This window comes from Dendrobates tinctorius, unplaced genomic scaffold (genome assembly GCF_039654945.1).
Source record: "Dendrobates tinctorius isolate UK_male_01 unplaced genomic scaffold, ASM3965494v1 ptg000164l, whole genome shotgun sequence".
NCBI lineage: Eukaryota > Metazoa > Chordata > Amphibia > Anura > Dendrobatidae > Dendrobates > Dendrobates tinctorius.
Genome location: NW_027361831.1, coordinates 9,935,233 through 9,957,629, shown reverse-complemented (window position 1 = coordinate 9,957,629; position 22,397 = coordinate 9,935,233). Strand labels below are relative to the sequence as shown.

At 49.0% G+C, this 22,397-nt stretch overlaps 1 protein-coding gene across 1 annotated transcript in view; it reads left to right on the top strand.

The window, feature by feature from the left end:
• Positions 1–469: 469 nt before the first annotated feature.
• LOC141053026 (uncharacterized) overlaps positions 470–22,397 on the top strand; it is a 37,838-nt gene continuing 15,910 nt past the window's right edge. The window contains exon 1 of the mRNA XM_073550359.1: positions 470–517. The gene's annotated coding sequence lies outside the window, so the exon portion shown is untranslated. The remainder of the gene's footprint in view (positions 518–22,397) is intronic.

Here is a 22,397-nt window from a genome sequence, read left to right as displayed (position 1 = left end):
GAATATGAGAAGTGAAACGTGTCGTTGTTGTATTCTCTGTAGCAGAGTCCTGGCTGGAGAGTTGTCATGTCGGTCTGGGCCAGAGGGAAAAGACGGGAAAAGTGACCGATTCCATCAGAAAGAACGTCAGCGGTAAGACACCAACTATACCTGTGCAGTAATTACATATGTTCTGTAGGACTGGTATTTACCACTGATCATATTGCGGTAATATCCATGTTGGTCTTTATATAGGGATTATTTTCAGTAACAGCGCAGTCACCTACTGATGTTCTCCTCCACTATTAGGGTGCGTCACCCAGTTATAATTAAGGTTACCTGGTTAGGGGCCCACTCAGAAGTTTCGCCCCCCTGAAAAAAAAACCCTAGCTAAGCCTCTGCAACCAGCACAGCAGAGTCCTGCATACACTGAGGCCCCTGATCATGTGACCCCTGACTCCTCCCCTCCTGTGACCTCATCCCAGGTCCTGTGCGCACAGAGCAGCCATATATGTGGAGTGCGGCTCTGCAGGTGGAGGTAGGTGCTGGAGATTCCCCATTACTGGGCACAGAGGGCAGTAACCCCTTCAGTGCTGACACTACTGTTCCCTCTGCCTCCCTTATCTCTGGTGCTGAGACCGTTCTCTTTCCTCTCATGTCTCTGGATCAGGTTTTCCTTATTACGGGATGAGTTGTATTTTGTCTCCATTTTTGGATTCATTTATCACACGATCGACTTTTATTTAAATATTTTTGGGGAATGGAAAATAAACAGTTGTAGAATTTATTTTCCTTTCTAAGCGTACAATTACTGTGATATCAAATGTGACTGAGGGGGATCAGGGTCAGACTGTGATGTGTGGGTCCCACCAGGGGAATGGACCCTGGGGGCCCACCCTACAGCTATATGCGAATGTCACGCGGCGGCTGCCGCGCGCTCCTCTCTCTGCCTCCTCCCGGCCGCAGCTTACCCTTCCTCCGGCATCCTGCTTCCTTCTGCGCCGGCGTCCTCGGTCCTCCTCGGCTCCTCTTCTCTGTCCGGCGGTCCCCTTCGTCCGGCCTTCCGGACCGCGCCGGGTGCACGCCCCCGCCCCTCCTGCTCGGCGGTCGCGCGCACATACTGTGCCTGGGCACGCGCGCTCCTCCTCCTCCTCCTCCTCCTGAGGACGCGCGCCTGCTCCTCCTCCACTTTAGGTCACGACCCGGAAGTCCTCCTACTAGCCCCTATATCTGGCCGCCTCTTCCTGCCAGCGGTGCCTGAGTATCACTGCTTTTCCCTAGTGATTCTGGCCGCCCTCTATGCACGCTATCGCGTCCTGTCCATCCGTTGTTCGTTCACCTCTCCATTTTTCCTCTCTCCTAGGTCCTGTGTCTCCCAGCCGTGCCCGCCTGTCCTGTGTCTCCCAGCCGTGCCCGCCTGTCCTGTGTCTCCAAGCCGTGCCCGCCTGTCCTGTGTCTCCCAGCCGTGCCCGCCTGTCCTGTGTCTCCCAGCCGTGCCCGCCTGTCCTGTGTCTCCCAGCCGTGCCCGCCTGTCCTGTGTCTCCAGGCCGGTACCGTCAGTCCAGTACCCCCAACTCGGCTCTAGCTGTCTGTCTGTCGTTACTCTCCAGGGTACCAGCTGCCGTGGTAATAGTTACCCGCGGGCTTGCCCCAAACGCTCCCTGTATAGGGGGTGGTCCACCTGGTCAGCTCGCCCCCGGGAGGTTCGTTGCCACGGTCTTGCGGGTCCACCCCAGGTGTACCTTACAGAATACTCAGGCCATGGATTCCGCTGGTACCCCGACCCCGACCCAAAAGGAACTTTTGTTCCTTCGTGAGAATCAGGCGAGGATCATGTCGTTCCTCAAGTCTATGGAGTCCAGACTTTCATCTCTGCAAACCTCCGATCCGGGGATTGCCTCCCAAATCTCCGGCTTACAGCAGGAGCTTGCTCAGCAGCGCGACACCCAGGCCCATATTTTAAACTACATAGCCTCTGTAGATAACCGCCTTCTAGCTCTACAGACGGCGGCCGCTGTCCCTGTGCCTGCGGCAGCTTCCCAGTCCTCGCCCCGCTTGGCTAAACCCCCACGCTATAGTGGGGATCCCAAGCTCTGTCGGGGGTTCATTAGCCAGTGTCAGTTGCACTTCGAGCTGGCACCCCTGCAGTATCCCTCCGACCGGGCCAAGGTGGCCTTTATGATTTCCCACTTAGAGGGTGAGGCATTGGCTTGGGTGAATCCTTTGTGGGAGCGAGATGACCCAGCTCGCAACCTTCTTGGAGACATTCCGCAAGGTCTTTGATGAGCCCGGGCGTCTGGTCTCCGCTACCGAGTCCTTATTTTGCCTTCGCCAGGGTGCTCTCTCTGTGGGACAGTACGCCATCCAGTTCCGTACGTTGTCTTCTGAACTAGGATGGAACAATGAGGCTTTAGTAGGGGCTTTTTGGCGTGGCTTGTCGCCCCGAATCAAAGATGAGTTGGCAGGCAGGGATACACCTACGTCTTTGGAAGATCTCATCTCGCTGGCAACGCGAATTGACTTGCGTTTCCGAGAGCGTTCCCGCGAGGCCGTCAGGGAGAGAAGACCCACTCGGTTCTCTCCTCCGATGCGCAGTCCCCCCCGCGCTCGGCCTTCCACCTCGGCGTCAGCCCCTGAACCCATGCAGGTTGACCGACTCAGGCCCGCAGAGCTACGCCGCCAGGAGAGACTCACTCATGGTCTCTGCCTCTATTGTGGCAGTGCCTCCCACCTACGTTCCTGCCCTGTGAGGCCGGGAAACTCCTCCGCCTAGGACAGGTAAGAGAGGCCTCCCTAGGTGCCTTCGACACCTCTACCTTTGACCCTTCCTGTTTTGTTTATCCAGGGATCCAAACGTTTCTCGGAGCTAGCCTATATTGACTCAGGGGCTGCTGGTAATTTCATCCAACTCGAGGCGGTGAAGAGATTGGGGATACCTGTTAGGTCCTTGGAGGTTCCCCGGCAGTTAGCCTCAGTCGACGGGATTCCCTTGCGCGAGACCGTAACGTTGGTCACTGAAGAGCTTGAATTACAGATCGGGGTCCTGCACCGTGAGAGAATAACCTTCTTCGTGCTGCCGTCTCTATCCCACACCTTGCTCCTGGGCCTTCCGTGGTTGAGGATGCATGAACCTGTCCTAGATTGGCGGACCGGAGACATCCTTCGCTGGGGCTGCGTTTGCCAGACTAGATGTCTTCGTCCTGTACAACCCCTCAAATGCTCGTCTCCTGTCTCGGGTCCTGCGGATTTGCCCTCGGCCTATTGGGCTTTTTCAGATGTCTTTGATAAGAAAGAGGCAGAGGCTCTTCCACCGCACCGGCAATATGATTGCCCCATCGAGCTTGTACCCGGCTCGACTCCGCCCCGGGGGCGAATCTATCCGTTGAGTCCACTCGAGTCCCAGGCCATGTCTGAATATGTACAAGAGAATTTGGCCAAAGGCTTCATCCGAAAGTCTTCCTCTCCCGCTGGGGCTGGCTTCTTTTTTGTTAAGAAAAAGGACGGGTCTCTCCGCCCCTGTATTGACTATCGAGGTCTTAACCAGATTACCATCAAGAACAGATATCCTCTGCCTCTCATCCCCGAGCTGTTCGACCGGCTGCGAGGTGCGCGAATCTTCTCTAAATTGGATCTCCGTGGAGCCTATAATCTCGTCCGTATTCGCTCCGGAGATGAATGGAAGACCGCCTTCAACACCAGGGATGGACACTACGAGTACCTCGTCATGCCCTTCGGGTTGTGCAACGCTCCCGCAGTTTTTCAAGAATTCGTGAACGACATCTTCCGAGACCTTCTGTACTCCAGTGTGGTTGTATACCTTGACGATATCCTGATCTTCTCTCCCGATCTGTCCACCCACAGAAGAGATGTCCGCCGAGTGCTGTTCCGATTGAGGGAGAATCGCCTGTACGCCAAATTGGAGAAGTGCGTCTTTGAACAGTCCTCCCTTCCATTTTTGGGATATATCATCTCCGACTTCGGCCTGCGTATGGATCCGGTGAAGGTGTCTGCCGTGCTCAACTGGCCACGTCCCCAAGGGGTGAAAGCCGTTCAGCGATTTCTCGGCTTCGCAAATTATTATCGGCAGTTCATCCCTCGTTTTTCCTCATTGGCCGGCTCTATCTCATCTTTGATTCGTAAAGGAGCCAACCCGCACGTCTGGACCCCTGAAGCAGAGGAGGCCTTCCTATCTCTAAAACGAGCTTTTACCACGGCTTCCGTACTCCATCGTCCTGAGGTCAACAAACCGTTCGTCCTCGAAGTGGATGCATCTGCAACTGGAGCCGGAGCGGTTTTGTCTCAAAAATCTTCTTCCGGTAAACTCGTCACGTGCGGCTTCTTTTCCAAGTCCTTTTCCACCTCAGAGCGGAATTATTCCATAGGGGACCGAGAACTGCTGGCCATCAAGTTAGCTCTAGAAGAGTGGAGATACTTATTGGAGGGCGCCGCACATCCCTTCACAATCTTCACAGATCATAAGAATCTAGCTTACCTTCGGTCTGCGCAGAGACTCAACCCACGCCAGGCCAGGTGGTCTCTGTTCTTCGCTCGATTCGATTTTGATCTACATTTTCGCCCAGGCAACAAGAACCTCAAAGCTGACGCCTTGTCCAGGTCCTTCCTTCCCGCAGATGTCGAAGAAGAACCCACGCATATCTTGGATCCATCCCGGCTCATCACGGTGGCACCACTCTCTCTTCTCTCACCTCCACCTGGCAAGACTTTTGTGCCGGAGAAGGACCGAGGACGAATCCTTCACTGGGGACATGCTTCCAAGCTGGCTGGCCATCTCGGGATTAAGAAGACACTTCACCTGGTATCCCGCTACTACTGGTGGCCGACTCTTCCCCAGGATGTCCGGGATTTCGTCGCCTCCTGTCTCTCCTGTGCCAAGATCAAGGTGCCTAGGCAGCTGCCTTCTGGGCTTCTACACCCGCTTCCTATACCCTCGTCCCCCTGGCAACACATTGCCATGGACTTTATTACGGACCTACCCCACTCTGCCAACTGTACAGTCGTCCTAGTGGTGGTTGATAGGTTTTCTAAGATGGCACACTTCGTTCCCCTTTCCGGCTTACCATCAGCCCCAGCCTTAGCGAAGATCTTTGTTCAGCACATCTTCCGTCTTCATGGACTGCCCCAACATATTGTTTCTGACAGAGGAGTCCAATTTACCTCTCGCTTCTGGAGAGCCCTATGCAGATCAATGGATGTCACTCTCGACTTCTCCTCATCTTACCACCCCCAGTCCAACGGTCAGGCCGAACGGACAAATCAGTGCTTGGTGAACTACCTCCGGCATTTTTCCAATGTCCACCAGAACGACTGGGCTGAACTTCTCCCGTGGGCTGAGTTCGCCTATAATAACCACGCCAGCGAGTCTTCAGGCAAGTCCCCTTTCTTTATCGTCTATGGACAACATCCTGGTGTACCTCTACCGGTTCCTCCTGCCTCGGGTGTACCGGCGGCTGACCTTCTGACCGGGGAATTCTCCAGGATCTGGCAGGAGACCAAGGCCGCTCTCGAGTTGGTACGTAACAGAGTTAAGAGGCACGCCGACAAAAGACGCCTGGATGCTCCGCCATATCACCCTGGTGATAAAGTTTGGCTGGCCTCCAAGTTTATTCGCCTCAAGGTCCCTTCCCATAAACTGGGTCCCCGTTATATTGGACCTTTTGAGATCTTGTCCCGTATTAATGATGTCTCCTATAAACTACGGCTTCCTGCCTCTCTCCGTATCCCTAATGCCTTTCATGTGTCCTTGCTAAAACCAGTCGTCTTCAATCGTTTCCTTTCTAAGGCCCCTCACTCACCTCCGCCTGTCTCCGCAGACGATGTATTTGAGGTTAAAGATATTTTGGCCATGAGGAAGCAAAAGGGGAGAACCTTTTTCTTGGTTGATTGGAAGGGCTTTGGTCCCGAGGAGAGGTCCTGGGAGCCCCAGGAGAACATCCAGGCCCCTCGAATCTTGGCCAAATTCTTTTCCGGACTGCGGAGGGGGGCGCGTAAGGAGGGGGGTACTGTCACGCGGCGGCTGCCGCGCGCTCCTCTCTCTGCCTCCTCCCGGCCGCAGCTTACCCTTCCTCCGGCATCCTGCTTCCCTCTGCGCCGGCGTCCTCGGTCCTCCTCGGCTCCTCTTCTCTGTCCGGCGGTCCCCTTCGTCCGGCCTTCCGGACCGCGCCGGGTGCACGCCCCCGCCCCTCCTGCTCGGCGGGCGCGCGCACATACTGTGCCTGGGCACGCGCGCTCCTCCTCCTCCTCCTCCTCCTGAGGACGCGCGCCTGCTCCTCCTCCACTTTAGGTCACGGCCCGGAAGTCCTCCTACTAGCCCCTATATCTGGCCGCCTCTTCCTGCCAGCGGTGCCTGAGTATCACTGCTTTTCCCTAGTGATTCTGGCCGCCCTCTATGCACGCTATCGCGTCCTGTCCATCCGTTGTTCGTTCACCTCTCCATTTTTCCTCTCTCCTAGGTCCTGTGTCTCCCAGCCGTGCCCGCCTGTCCTGTGTCTCCCAGCCGTGCCCGCCTGTCCTGTGTCTCCAAGCCGTGCCCGCCTGTCCTGTGTCTCCCAGCCGTGCCCGCCTGTCCTGTGTCTCCCAGTCGTGCCCGCCTGTCCTGTGTCTCCCAGCCGTGCCCGCCTGTCCTGTGTCTCCAGGCCGGTACCGTCAGTCCAGTACCCCCAACTCGGCTCTAGCTGTCTGTCTGTCGTTACTCTCCAGGGTACCAGCTGCCGTGGTAATAGTTACCCGCGGGCTTGCCCCAAACGCTCCCTGTATAGGGGGTGGTCCACCTGGTCAGCTCGCCCCCGGGAGGTTCGTTGCCACGGTCTAGCGGGTCCACCCCAGGTGTACCTTACAGCGAATAGCTGTTATCCATTACCATTGATATAGTGGAGCTTCGGCTGTAAAACACAGGCGGCTCCTGCACATCTCCTGTGCGCCCCCATAACTGAGATGTACAGTTACGGTAGTTTACATTGGTTCATGAACACCGATCCATGAGCTCCACAGGATCAGTGATCACTTATTGATCAGTTTAATCCGACCATTAGAATCGCACTGATCGGAAGAGCGGGGAATTTTTATCCCCATTTTAAATTGCAGTAGCAGGTGGGATGTCTGACCGCAGCTCCATTCATTCTCTTTGGGGCTTCCAGAGAAAATCAAGCTGAGCGCTCACAGCCACTGAGGGAATGAATGGATCTCTGGTCAAGTTGCACATGCCGCTCCATACTAATGGGGATAGAAGCTCCACATTCTGCCGATCGGTGCAGAACCCAGCAGTCAGACCCCCACCAATCAATAAGTTATCTGGTGTAGAGGTAATTACTTGTTTTCACTGGAGACCCCTGTAAGTGCATCTTGTTCCAAGTATTTAATTACTAGTTGAAGTAAATAATCTCCAAATTAATTTCAGAGAGAACAAGTGACCGCCATACACAACACAATCCACTATACCAAGACCAATAATACCACATTCAGGGGAGAAATACCACCACACCATGACCAGACCACATATTATCACCACATAGTGACCCAATAATACCAGATACAATGGAAAAATGCTTCCACACTGTGACTAGACTACATAGTGACTGAATAATACCACATATAGGGATAAATACAGCCACACCATGACCCGACCATAAATTACGAAATAGTGCTGGTTAATAATAATATCCACGATACTAACAACACTGTTATTACCACTGGTGACATTATACACACGAGCTCTGCATATAGTATAGAGGTAATACAGTGATCACCAGTGACATTATACACAGGAACTCTGTATATAGTCATGAGTCTGGACAGCGTGGTTCCGCCTCCATCCTGGTCAGGTCAGGGATAATTTTCGTTCGCCTCTCTTTGATTCTAGTTCAGCTATTTAATGTTGGCAGTTCCTGGATTTGGTGTTGGTGAAACTTCCCTATACTCGGTTTGAGGTTCCTGACCCAAGTTACTCATCCGTAAATGTTGTGCCTCTGTACTTGTGTGCTTTGCTGTGTATGACCCGGTTTGTCCCCTGACTTTTGCCTCTGCTTCCTATTCTGTACTGCCCTGTCCCTCTTTGTTATCTGACCCCCTTGGCTTGTCTCCGTTTACGTTTTGTCTTATCCCTAGATACTATGCTCTCATCTGGCTTTTGACCCTCAGCTCTCCTTGACCACATTTACTGTCTGTGCCCTACACTCTGCGCTCTCAGTTTCCTTCCCTGAACTCACGCCCGGTGACCCCGCCCCCTGGTCACGTGACTGCTTAGTGCCAGGTCCTGTGCTCACTGCTTAGTTTCAGGTCCTTGCGCACAGTGTGCCTTGTTCCTGTGCTCGTCCACGTGCCCCCTGATAGCGCCCCCTAGGCAGGACCAGTAACATCATTGGTGTCATCATATTATCACCGACCCATACAATTTTTCAGGTTTTTTTATTGTGTGTTTGTTATGGACCCGCTGCGTGCTCTGTCAGATCAGGTATCTAACCTGACCAAGATAATGCAGAACTTATCTGTTGAGCAAATAGCACTGCTTCTCACCAGCAGGTACAGAGGGAGTTGGCAGATACAGTTAATGCTGTTGGGGGTACCTCTTCCTCATCTGACAATGAGGAGGGTACTGTGTCTGATGTTTCCTTATCCTCTCCTAAACCCTCTGTCAAACTTCTGGATACCTTTTCTGGGGATAAGAAAAAATTCAAAATTCCGGGTATTTAAAGAGATTTGTAAATTTACTTTTTTCCCTGTGTCCTCGGGTGATGAGAGTCAAAGGGTGTAGATAGTTATTTCCCTGTTGTATGAGGGAACACAATTCTAGGCTTTCTCCCTATCTCCTACCTCCCCTGAGAGAATGTCTGTTGATCAGTTCTTCAAGGTCTTGGGTCTTATTTAAGATGAACCTGATCTGATGGGATTGGCAGAGGAAACGATTATGAGTCTTACCCAGAGAAAGTGCTCAGCTGAGTGGTACTGTTCTGAGTACAGGCGATGGGCACCTGAGGTTTCCTGTAACGACTCGGCACTCAGAGTTATTCCGACGGGGTCTCTCCGAGCATTTAAAGGATGCCTTGGCCCTGCACCCACTGTCCGATTCTCTGGAGGAGGCCATGAACCAGGCCATCCATATGGACCGTAGGCTGAGAGAGAGAGGTGTTGTGCAACAAGATGCTCCTCTGTTGCCAGTGAAACTGGAGCCTTCACCGTCGGTTGAGCCCATGGAGGTAGGGGCTGTCTCCATGAAGAAAAAGAAGAGCAGACGCCGCAGAGAGAAAAAAACTCTGCTTCTATTGTGGAGATCTGGGTCATTGAATAAAGGACTGTCCCTCCTGTCCCCCGGATTCCAAGGTCTCTGGAAATGACTAGGTCTGGGTAACTGCCGAGGAGGTTACCCAGACCCACAAGGACTTTTTTCCTCAGTTTTCAAATTATTGTTAAAAGTGGAAGTTGGTGTGAACAATTGTTTTTTCCCTCTTCTTTTGTGGATTGCGGGTCTTCAGTGAACTTGATTGACTCGAGGTTGGTGGCCCACTATGAGATAGGGACAGTCAGATTGGACAAACCCATGAGAATGATGGCTATTGACTCAACCCCGGTCACCAAAGAATTCATCCTTACAAAGTGGGGTTTGTTCATCTGGAGCATATAGCCTGTTTCGTTCTGGACAACATCCCTGCAGGTTTGGTTTTGGGGTTTCCTTGGCTGCAATGTCATAATCCAGTCAATTGACCAGGAGGCCCTGGAGATTGTTAAATAGAGATCCAACTGTGAAAAAAAAATTTCTGAATTCTGTGTCTGTGTTGTCTGTCGGTCTGGAGGGTATTCTGGAGTACCTGAAGGACTTCGAGGACGTGTTCTCTGAAAGTCAGGCCAAGGGGTTACCACTGTACCGCCCTTTTGATTGTGCCATTGACCTGATTCCTGGGGCTAAATTGCCTAAGGCCCGATTGTTCAACCTTTCTGGTCCCGAGCGGGTCGCCATGAAGGAGTACTTATCTGAGAGTCTCCACAAGGGGCATATCCGCCCTTCCATATCTCTTGTTGCTGCAGGGCTTTTTTTGTAAAAAAAAAAAGACGGTGGCCTTCGCCCATGCCTTGACTTTCGGGAACTGAATAGGATTACTGTAAGAAACATACATCCCCTCTCACTCATTTCCAATTTATGTAACCAATTATCCAGGGCCAAATGGTTTTCAAAACTAGACTTGCTGGGAGCATATAACCTCATCCAGTTGCGGGAGGGGGATAAGTGAAAATCTGTGTTTCTCACCTCAATAGGGCTGTTCAAAATTTAGTTATTCTGTTTGGTTTGACCAATGCCCCTGCGGTTTTCCAAAACTTCATCAATCAGGTGTTTTCTGATTTTATTTGGCGGTTTGTAGATATATTCTTGGATGAGATTCTAGTTTATTCACTTGATAAGCAGACACATATTGGCCACCTTCGGGCGGTTTTTCAGAGACTCAGGGAGAACCAACTTTTCGCTAAGCTAGAGAAATGCTCATTTTTCATCCAGGAACTGCCTTTCTTGGGGTTCATTGTCTCTAGTGAGGGGTTTCATATGGATCCAAAAAAGGTGCAGGCCACCGTAGATTGGGTTCAAGCCCCGGACCTGAAGGGCCTTCAGCACTTCTTGGGATTCGCCAATTACTACCAGAGGTTTATTAAAGGGTTCTCTCAGGTGGTCAAGACCCTTACTGACTTTATTGACACAGAAGGGGGCTGATGTTAAGAACTGGAGTATAGAAATTCCAGGCTCTACCACATACTAAAGGTGCTCTGGAGGTAAAGGATCACAAGTAGACGATAAAGTAAACCCCGGCACTCAAATAAGAAAAAAAGGAATGTATATGCAAAAGTGAATTTATTAATTGACACACTGCAAAAGGAACCTAACCAAAGCAACAGCACCAACGTTTCGGCATAGAGCCTTTCTCAAGGTTGTTGCATCACTGGTCAGAGCAGGGAAACATGGGTCTCAAAGGACTACCGGATTATTCAAAGAGAGGTGCGGTTCCATACGGTTTGCAGAGTGTGCATGGGTGAGAGATGTGATAAGGTCACTATGGAATGAATGGACGCCTGCAGTAGAGGTCCAGGACAGGCACGGGTGGCGAGGGGAACGGCTGCAGTGACCTTGAGAAAGGCTCTATGCCGAAACGTTGGTGCTGTTGCTTTGGTTAGGTTTCTTTTGCAGTGTGTCAATTAATAAATTCACTTTTGCATATACATTCCTTTTTTTCTTATTTGAGTGCCGATGTTAAGAACTGGTCTGCCTCAGCGGTAGCGGCGTTTCTCACTCTGAAAAAATGCTTTATGACTGCCGAGGTTCTGGTTCAACCTGATCCTTCTGAACCTTTTGTGATTTAGGTTGACATCTCGGAGGTGGGGGTGGGGCGGTGTTGTCCCAGTGGCCCGCCACCTTGACCAATTTGAGACCATGCGCCTTCTTCTCCAAGAAGTTCTCCCCGGCGGAAAGAAATTATGAAGTGGGTAATTTGGAACTTCTTGCGGTTAAGTTGACCTTTGAAGAATGGAGGCATTTTTTGGTGGGGGCATATCATCCCATTACTGTAGTTACTCATCACAAGAACCTGATGTATATTCAGTCTGCTAAAAGGTTGACCCCAGGCAAGTCACATCATCACTTTTTTTTCCCGGTTCCAGTTCTCGATCACTTTTTGTCCGGGATCCAAGAATGTGAAGGCCGATGCCTTGTCTCGAAGTCTGGACCCAGTTTCTCCCCCCAAGCCTCCATCCTCCATCCTTCAACCCGGGGTGGTGGTGGCTGATGTGTCTGCAGGTTTGAAATGGAAGATTCGGGAAACCCAGTCTCAGGCTCCCCCGTCCAAGCCGGTGGGAAAATGGTTTATTCTGGTTCAACTTTGACTTAGATTCCTCCAGTAGTTCCATGATTCGGTGCTGAGTGGACATCCGGGGATTTAGGCTACTTGTGGGGCCATCGTGAGGGTTTTTTTGGTAGGCCTCGCTTACATCTGATGTGAGGAAGTTTGTGCCGCACAAGAGCTCTCATAACCGGCCAGCCAGGGAAATGGTGCCTTTGCAAGTTCCTGATAGACCATGGACACATTTCTCCATGGACTTTATCACCAATCTTCCTCCCTCCAAGGGTAATACTGTCATCTGGGTGGTGGTGGACAGGTTTACGAAGCAAGCACAGTTTGTACCCTTAGTGGCACTACCCTCTGCTGAGACTTTGTCTAGGTTGTTCGTTCAACATGTGGTTCGTTTGCATGGTGTGCCCTTGAATGTGGTGTCTGACTGTGGTTGCAGTTTGTGTCCAGGTTTTGGAGGGCGTTTTGTAAAAGGTTGGGTATTGAGTTGTCCTTTTCGTCTGCTTGCCATCCGGAGACCAATGGTCAGACCGAATGGACCAATCAGTTGTTAGAACAAATTTTGCGCAGTCTTGCCACTTCCAGTCAACAGGACTGATCCGATGCCTTGCCTTTTGCAGAGTTTGCGTTCAATAATCGTGTTAACCACTCTACAGGTGCCTCCCCTTTCATCTGTAATTATGGGTTTAATCCACGCTTTGGGAAGTTTTCTCGCCTGGACTCCGGTTTCCCGGGGGCTGATATTGCTGTACAGCAGTTGGGGGAATTTATGGCGGGGGGTGCAAAAGAATATTTGGGAGGCTCAGAGGAAGTTTAAGATTTTTGCTGACAGGAGACGGACTGTGGGACCCATCCTTTGGGTTGGGGATAAAGTGTGGCTGTCTGCCAGGAGCATTAAGCTTAATGTTCCTTCAGCAAAATTGGGGCCTAAGTTTATCGTCCCTTATGAGATCAAAGAGGTGGTTAACCCAGTGGTATTTTGTTTGCATCTTCCAGCGTCTTTTAAGATTCCCAGTGTATTCCATAGGGCCCTTCTGAAACCATTAGGGGCTATGGAAGAGGCATCAATGGGTCCCTCGCCGCCTGTATTGGTGGATGGTCAGGAGGAGTACGAGGTGGAGCGCATCGTGGATTCCAGGTTGGTCCGCCGTTCCCTCCAGTATCTTGTGCATCGGAAGGGGTATGGTCCTGAGGACCGATCCTGGGTTCATGCCGATCGTTTGGTGCACTTCTTTCATGCCCTGTTTCCTGGGAAACCTGGGGATCGGTTGGCCCCCTATTGAGAGGGGGATACTGTCATGACTCTGGACAAGGTGGTTCCGCCTCCATCCTGGTCAGGTCAGGGTTAATTTTAGTTTGCCTCTCTTTGGTTCTGGTGCGGCTATTTAATGTTGGCAGTTCCTGGATTTGGTGTCGGTGATACTTCCGTATACTCGGTTTGTGGTTGCTGACCCAGGTCACGCGTCCGTAAACATTGTGCCTCTGTGCTTGTGAGCTTTGCTGTGCATGACCCTATTTGTCCCCTGACTTTTGCCTCTGTATCTTGCATTGTACTGCCCTGTTCCTCCTCGTTATCTGACCCCCTTGGCTTGTCTCCGTTTGCTCTTCGTCTTATCCCTATTGTAAGGCAGCGCTGTCATTCAGGTAGGGGATACTCGCTTGGCAGCCAATAAATCACATCCGGCACAGGTTTCTTAACATAACTCCAACAGTCCATGCGGTTTATTAGGCTTCATAAACCAGGAACGGCAACAGAAAGTTCATATAAACAGCATAGCGTCCATGACAGAGCTTCACTCTGCTTATCCTGTGGTCACACAGGTTGTGCAATGTCCAGTACACAGGCTATCTAGCCTCAGAGTTATATCCCCCTTCCGGGTTTACCTTATGGCTGCTTCTCAGCACAGACGTTCATTCCCTGGGGGAACTCTCAGGCACACGTCGCTATTACTCACAGCCACTTCACACACGTGCTGTCAGGCAGGAAACCCCATCTCCCAGCGGGACCTTCCACAATGGACCAACCGGGTCCCAGCATTCACTCATGTGACCTACCCTGGTCACCTTATATGGTCCGTAGCCACGCCCACCGGGTCACATGGCTATGACCTCATCACAGGTCCTACAAGCATTCATACATTCTTTACTATGGCGTTCTAGACACACCCCTGATACATTGGAACAAAAGATCAGCTCTGCTGATCAGCACATAAGCAAGCCTTCCTCTCAAGGCCACTCACCTTGAGATACATTACGATCATTCAGCATCCTACTCCAATCAGGACACTGGAAATGCTTAGACGCCTGTCCTGGGACACCCACACAGCACCCCCTAGCAGACACAGTGGTCACTACACCACACTAGGTACTACACTCTCGTCTGGCTTTTGACCCTCGGATCTCCTTGACTACGTTTACTGTCTGTGCCCTGCACTCTATGCGCTGTTTCCTTCCCTGTACTCACGTGCGGTGACTCCTCCCCCTGGTCACGTGACTGCTTAGTGCCAGGTTCTGTGCTCAATGCTTAGTCTCAGGTCCTTGCGCACAGCGTGCCTTGTTCCTGCACTCCTTGCGCTCGTTCACGTGTCCCCTGATAGCGCCCCCTAGGCAGCCCCAGTGACACCATTGGTGTCATCACAGTATAGAGGTAATACAGTGATCACCAGTAGCATTATACATAGGAGCTCTGAATATAGTGTCAGTGTACAGATAATACAGTGATCACCAATGACATTATATACAGGATCTCTGTATATAGTGTACAGGTAATACAGTGATCGCCAGTGACATTATACACAGGATCTCTGTATATAGTGTACATGTAATACAGTGATCACCAGTAACATTATACATAGGAGCTCTGAATATATTGTCAGTGTACAGATAATACAGTGATCACAATTGACATTATATACAGGATCTCTGTATATAGTGTACAGGTAATACAGTGATCACCAGTGACATTATACACAGGATCTCTGTATATAGTGTACAGGTAATACAGTGATCACCAGTGACATTATACACAGGAGCTCTGTATATATTGTCAGTGTACAGGTAATACAATGATCACCAATGACATTATACACAGGAGCTCTGTATACAGTGTCAGAGCTACTTTACATCAGAACAATTTTGGAAACATTTTTTTGTTAGGAAATTATAAGGGTTAAAAGTTGACCAGCGATTTCTCACTTTTACAACAAAATTTGCAGAAACCTTTTTAGGGACCACCTCACATTTTAAGTGAGTTTGAGAGGCCTATCTGGCAGAAAATACCCAAAAATGACACCATTCTAAAAACTGCACCCCTCAACATACTCAAAACCACATTTAGGAAGTTTATTAACCCTTCAGGTGCTTCACAGGAACTTTTGGAATGTGAAAGGAAAAAAATAAACATTTACTTTTCTTTCAAAAAATTTTCCTTTAGACCTATTTTTTTTTGCTTTCGCAAGGGTAACTGGAGAAAATGGACCTATACATTTTGTTGGGCAATTTCTCCTGAGCTTGCCGATACCCCATATTTGAGGAAATCTACTGTTTGGACACACAGCAGGGCTCAGAAGGGAAGGAGCGCCTTTTCACTTTTTGAATGTAAAATACGCTGGAATAATTAGCAGATGCCATGTTGCATTTGGAGAACCCCTGATGTGCCTAAACAGTGGAAACCCCCAACAAGTGCCCCAATTTTGGAAACTAGACCCCTTAGGCAACTTATCTAGATGTGTATTGAGCACCTTGAATCCACAGGTGCTTCACAGAAGTTTGTAACGTAGAGCCATGGAAATAAAAGATAATCACATTTTTCCCAAATCTTTTTTAGCTCCATATTATGCATTTTCATAAGGGTAAGAGGAGAAATTGCTCCATGCAATTTGTTGTGCAATTTCTCCTGAGTACGCCGATACCCCATATGTGGTCGAAAACTACTTTTGAGGCACAATGCAAAGCTCAGAAAGGAAGTAGTGCCATATTAGAGTGCAGATTTTGCTGAACTTGTTTGAGGGTGCCATGTCACATTGGCAGAGCCCCTGAGGTGCCAGAACAGCAGAACCCCCCATAAGTGACCCCATTTTACCAATTAAACCTCTCAATGAATTCATCTAGGGGTGCAGTGATTATATTGACACCACAGGTATGTCACATCATTGGGTAGTGACGAAAAAATAAATTACATTTTTACCACCAAGATTGTGTGTTAGCCCCAAGTTTTACATTTTCACACTGGGAAATGGGTAAAAATGTCACCAGAATTTGTCCCACAACTTCTGCTGAATGTAGAAATACCCCATATGTGGCTGTACAGTACTACTTTGCCATATGGAGTGACTCGAGAGGGACGGAGCGCTATTTGCCTCCTGAAGCGCAGATTTTCCTAGACTAGTTTGCGGATTACATATAAAGAGCCCCTAAGTGCTAAAAAAAGCAGTATTCCCCCTCAAGTGACCACATTTTGGCAATGATAAACCTTTGAGCGTTTATCTACAGGTGTAGTGATGATTTTGACTCCATGGGTGTTTTCCAGAAACAGGCAGCAGTGAATGTTGCTGATTGAAAATTTCAAACTGTTGTTGTAGTGACCAGTACGTTGTAGTGACTAGTACGTTGCAGTCACCAGTAATATATGCCCATCCCATGCTTCTGGAGACACGCAACTGTAAATTAGGTGGGCTCTCAGAACAGAAATGCAAAACATGTGGTTGCTAAATGTTCTTTAGGCACACTGGGGCTCAGAAGGAATGGGGCATTTGGATTTGGGAGTGAAGATTTTGCTGAGTTTCTTTTGTAGAGCATTTAGCTTTTCCAGAGCCTTTGTGGTATTTCCATTAACTGATTACAGATCTGAGTGGGGACTTGCTTTTCTTGTGGATGAAGAACATTTTACATAATGTTTGGGTTCACATTTATCCGGCGCTCTACGCTGAACATTTTCTTTGGGGTTTCCATCTGAATCTCTGAGTGATGTGATTAAGATGAAACCCCTGAGGGATCCACTCACTATAATGAGGCAGCATATTTACTCTGGACTCCGTCTGGCCTCTGTTCGACCTCAGTTCAGTAGTGTCTTTTTCAGAGGCACACAAAACTGTAGCCGATTTCACTTTTATGCATTCTTAAAAGGCCTGACAACGCCGAATCACAAATCAGATGGCATCCAAAGTGCCTTCATCTGCCTCATTTTAGGGTATCTTCCGCCTGGGATTCTGTCTGAATCACGTATTTCAGAGACTTACATGGAAACCCCCGTGTAAGGACTCAGCGCAGAGTGCAGGATAAATGTGCACCGAACCTTACTGCAATCTTTGGGAGGCAGAATGAACAAATCAACAGCATGTGAACAATTGATTTTATTTATTTTTTACACCGTTCCTCATGTGGTATACAGTTAGGTCCATATATATTTGGACAGAGACAACATTTTTCTAATTTTGGTTCTAGACATTACCACAATGAATTTTAAACAAAACAATTCAGATGCAGTTGAAGTTCAGACTTTCAGCTTTCATTTGAGGGTATCAACATTAAAATTGGATGAAGGGTTTAGGAGTTTCAGCTCCTTAACATGTGCCACCCTGTTTTTAAAGGGACCAAAAGTAATTGTACAGATTAAATAATTGTAAATAAAATGTTCATTTCTAGAACTTGGTTGAAAACCCTTTGTTGGCAATGACTGCCTGAAGTCTTGAACTCATGGACATCACCAGACCCTGTGTTTCCTCCTTTTTGATGCTCTGCCAGGCCTTCACTGCGGTGGTTTTCAGTTGCTGTTTGTTTGTGGGCCTTTCTGTCTGAAGTTTAGTCTTTAACAAGTGAAATGCATGCTCAATTGGGTTGAGATCAGGTGACTGACTTGGCCATTCAAGAATATTCCACTTCTTTGCTTTAATAAACTCCTGAGTTGCTTTGGCTTTATGTTTTGGGTCATTGTCCATCTGTAGTATGAAACGACGACCAATCAGTTGGCTGCATTTGGCTGGATCTGAGCACACAGTATGGCTCTGAATACCTCAGAATTCATTCGACTGCTTCTGTCCTGTGTCACATCATCAATAAACACTAGTGACCCAGTGCCACTGGCAGCCATGCATTCCCAAGCCATCACACTGCCTCTGCCGTGTTTTACAGATGATGTGGAATGCTTTGGATCATGAGCTGTACCACGCCTTCGCCATACTTTTCTCTTTCCATCATTCTGGTAGAGGTTGATCTTGGTTTCATCTGTCCAAAGAATGTTCTTCCAGAACTGTGCTGGCTTTTTTAGATGTTTTTTTAGCAAAGTCCAGTCTAGCCTTTTTATTCTTGATGCTTATGAGTGGCTTGCACCGTGCAGTTAACCCTCTGTATTTACTTTCATGCAGTCTTCTCTTTATGGTAGATTTGGATATTGATACACCTACCTCCTGGAGAGTGTTGTTCACTTGGTTGGCTGTTGTGAAGGGGTTTCTCTTCACCATGAAGATTATTCTGCGATCATCCACCACTGTTGTCTTCCGTGGGCGCCCAGGTCTTTTTGCATTGATGAGTTCACCAGTGCTTTCTTTCTTTCTCAGCATGTACCAAACTGTAGATTTTGCCACTCCTAATTGTCATGGTTAGGTCATGGTTAATGTCCTGTTCTCACAGGGTTAACTTTTGCCGGCCTTTCTTTGGATCTGGGAGGGGTATTTATACTCACTCCAGACTAGCATTCTCTGTCAGCTATACTGTTATTCTGGCTGTGTGTCTGACTGACCCCCCTGGTGTGCGTGTACTGCATTGCTTGTTTGATTCCTGTGTATGACCCGGCCTGTCTCCTCACTCTGAACTCCGTCTCACGTTTTAGGTACTATTGTTTTCTCTGGTTCTGACCTCCTGGCTTGGCTATTGTTACTCCACTACCGTTTGCCCCTATTGTACCGTCTATTGCCCGTTCTGGTTTTCTGATCTATTGCTACGTCCTGACTATCCGCTCTGTCTAACCCTTTGGTACTGTCCTGCTATCTCGTGCATTGACCCTGGCTTGATCTGGTTTCCGCCCCTGTCTATGCCCCTTGGTAACTTGTCCCGTAGTTAACTTTCTAGGAGTTTCCCTGCAGCTCCTAGCTCTGTGGAGCTTAGGCCACGCCCCCAGCAGTCACATGCTTCAGGTCCTGATAGTTTGAAGCACGCATTTTCACCGCTGCTGCCCTGCTCCACAGGTATCTTTGAGCACTGTTTTTGTACTCAGGACACGCGCACTGGCTCAGTGAGCGAGTGTAGTGCGGTGTTCCTGACATTATAGCTGACCGTTTCAGTTTTTTTTTTCTCTGAAGGGAAAAAAAAAAAGTGTGTTATCCTCATGGATCCCATACAAGCTTTGGCTGATCAGGTCAAGCACCTGACCCAAATGTTCCATAAACTCAATGTGGAACAGCGCACGATGGCTCATACCCAGCAACAGTTGGTGGTTACTGTTCAGGGGGCTGTCGATGCAGGGGCTTCTAGTTCTGGGGGTAGAGATGTGTCATTAGCATCCCCCGAATCTCCGGTCAAATTGCCAGACTCTTTCTCTGGGGATAAAAAGGAGTTCAGGTCTTTCAGAGAAGGATGCAAACTTTTTTTTTCTCTTAGGCCCCGCTCCTCCGGGGATGAGTTCCAGAGGGTGGGGGTCATTATTTCCCTACTTCGGGGGGCTCCACAGGCATGGGCTTTCTCTTTCTCTTCCTCTGCTTCTGAACGTATGTCTGTGAATTTGTTCTTTGAGGCTCTGGGACACATTTATGATGAGCCTGATAGAGTGCGTCTGGCAGAGGATATGGTGATGAGTGTGACACAGAGGAGGCACTCTGCTGAATGGTTCTGCTCTGAGTTTAGACGTTGGGCGTCCAAAGTATCCTGGAACGATGACGCCCTGAGAGGGTTGTTTCGCAGGGGCCTGTCTGACCGTCTGCAGGACGCTCTGGCATTACATCCGCCTCCTGATACCCTGGAGGACGCCATGATGCAGGCGGTCCGTATGGACCGGAGACTCCATGCTAGAGGAATGATGCAACAAGAGTCTCCCTTGTACCCCAAATTGTGTGACACTGCACCTGTATCTGAGCTCATGGAAGTTGGGTCAGTCTCGGTTAAGGAGAAAGAGAGAAGGCACCGTAAAGACAACCTACTATGCTTTTACTGTGGAGCCTCTGGACATTGGAAAAGGAATTGCCACTCCTGCCCTTCTTCAGAGAAACCATCAGAGAAACGACTGAGTCTGTGTTGTGAGTTCATTTTTCCCTTCACCATTGAGGTCTGATGAACTCCCTCCTCTAGTGAAGGAAGGTAGTGAGACTGATTACCAAACACCTGGGCAGCTAGATGATGACTGGGTGGCTGGAATTGAGGACTGGATATAAGGCTGCCGACGCCCTTCTTCCTGGCTGGTGATTTTCCTGCTGGATTCTTGGAGACCAGTCTGATTCCTGCATCTCAAAGCTAAGTTTTTCTGCTCTGCTTTGTACTCTTCAGTTTTGTTTTTGTTTTGCCTTGTTTTTTGGGAGTTCTGCCATCTCCGGCCGGGGGTGAGCTGAATTCCATTTTTGTCTCTGATCTGTTGATATTTTGCTCTGTCTTCAGAATATACCCGAGTGCTGATATAGTCTTTTGAAGCCTAGCGACTTCAGGGCCTGTTTTTCCTATCAGTCGGTTGGCTCATTTTGATAGGGTTTTTGCGGATGGCAGACAGCAGCTTTCCTATCCTGTCCTATGTAGTTAGCTTGGGCCCCATCATTTGCTCAACCTATCTTTCTATCTGTGTTAGTGTTTTCATCTTGCTTCACCGTCATTATATGTTGGTGGCTGCCTATTGCTTTGGGGTCTGCTCTGGGGCAGTTTAGTTTTTCCTCTTTCTGTCTTTAGGCTATATAGTTCTCCGGCTGTGATTGAGGGGTCTAGGGCACCATAGGAACCCCCCACGGCTACTGCTAGTTGTTGTGGATAGGTTCAGGGGTCTGCAATCCGATAGCTGCCAACCTCTCTGGTTTTTCTGGACTTAGCTGGTATTTTGTTTTTTCCTCCTTCGGTGACTCATCATAACAGTCTGAGCAACAATCGAGGAGGTTGTCCAGACTCCCAGGTACATTTTTTCTCACGTATAAAAATGGTGCTCCAGGTTGAATTGGAATTTGCTGGCGGTCCTGTTATGACCACCTCCTTTGTCGACTGTGGTTCCTCCATTAATCTGATTGATGCCCAAGTTGTGACTCTTAATAAGATAGGGACAGTCAGTTTAAAAGACCCTGTTAAAATTGTGGCTGTGGATTCATCCCCTCTTACCCGGGATGGAATTTGTTTTATGTCTGAAGTTTTTTCTATGAAAGTGGGTTCCACTCATGTGGAAAAGTTAAGTTGTTTCATTATGAATAATCTGCCTGCAGGACTGGTATTGGGAATGCCCTGGTTGCAACGCCACAATCCTCTTATTGATTGGGTGAAGGGGGAGATCTCCCGATGGGGATGAAATGATATCGGTCTGTGTTGTAACCCGGTTCCTTTTGTCAATCCAATAAAATCTGTATCTGTGTCATCTGTCGGTCTGGAGGGTATTCCGGAGTACCTGAGAGACTTTAAAGATGTGTTTTCCGAAAGCAAGGCTGAGGTGCTCCCACCACATAGACCATATGATTGTGCTATTGATTTAGTACCTGGAGCCAAATTACCCAAGACTCGTTTGTTTAATTTTTCCGGGCCTGAGCGCCAAGCTATGAAAGAGTACATTAAAGAAAGCCTTCGCAATGGCATATTCGGCCCTCAGTCTCACCCGTGGCAGCGGAGTTTTTCTTTGTAAAGAAAAAAGATGGTGGGTTGTGACTGTGCCTCGACTTTCGAGAACTGATCAAAATTACTGTTAAGAACACGTACCCTCTCCCGTTGATTCCTGATCTATGCAATCAACTCACAGGGCCAAATGGTTTTCTAAGCTCGATCTACGAGGGGCTTATAACCTTATAAGGATCCGGGAGGGGGACGAATGGAAAACAACTTTCCTAACAACTGAGGGGCTGTTTGAAAACCTGGTTATGCCCTTCGGCCTCACTAACGCCCCTGCGGTTTTTCAGAAATTTATTAATGTGTTTTTTTCTGACTTGATTGGACATTACGTAGTCATTTACCTGGATGACATCTTGATTTACTCTGAGGACAGTCAGTCACACTTGCACCATCTGCATACTGTTCTTATGAGACTCCGGGAGAACCATTTGTATGCTAAGCTGGAGAAGTGCTCATTTCTTATGCAAGAACTATCTTTTCTGGGTGTAATTGTATCCGGGCAGGGATTCCGCATGGATCCAGGGAAGGTTCAGGCCATTACAGAGGCTGCAGCGATTTCTGGGCTTCGCTAATTATTATAGGAAGTTCATTAAAGGGTTCTCGCAGGTGGTAAAACCCTTGACGGACCTCCCTCTTAAAGGGGCAGATGTAAAAAATTGGTCCGTGGCCGCAAAAAATTCCTTCCTGGCATTAAAGTGTTTTACTACAGCCCCTGTGTTGGTACAACCCGATTCGTCAAGACCTTTTATCGTCGAGGTCGACGCTTCGGAGGTGGGGGTGGGGGCAGTATTGTCACAGGGCCCC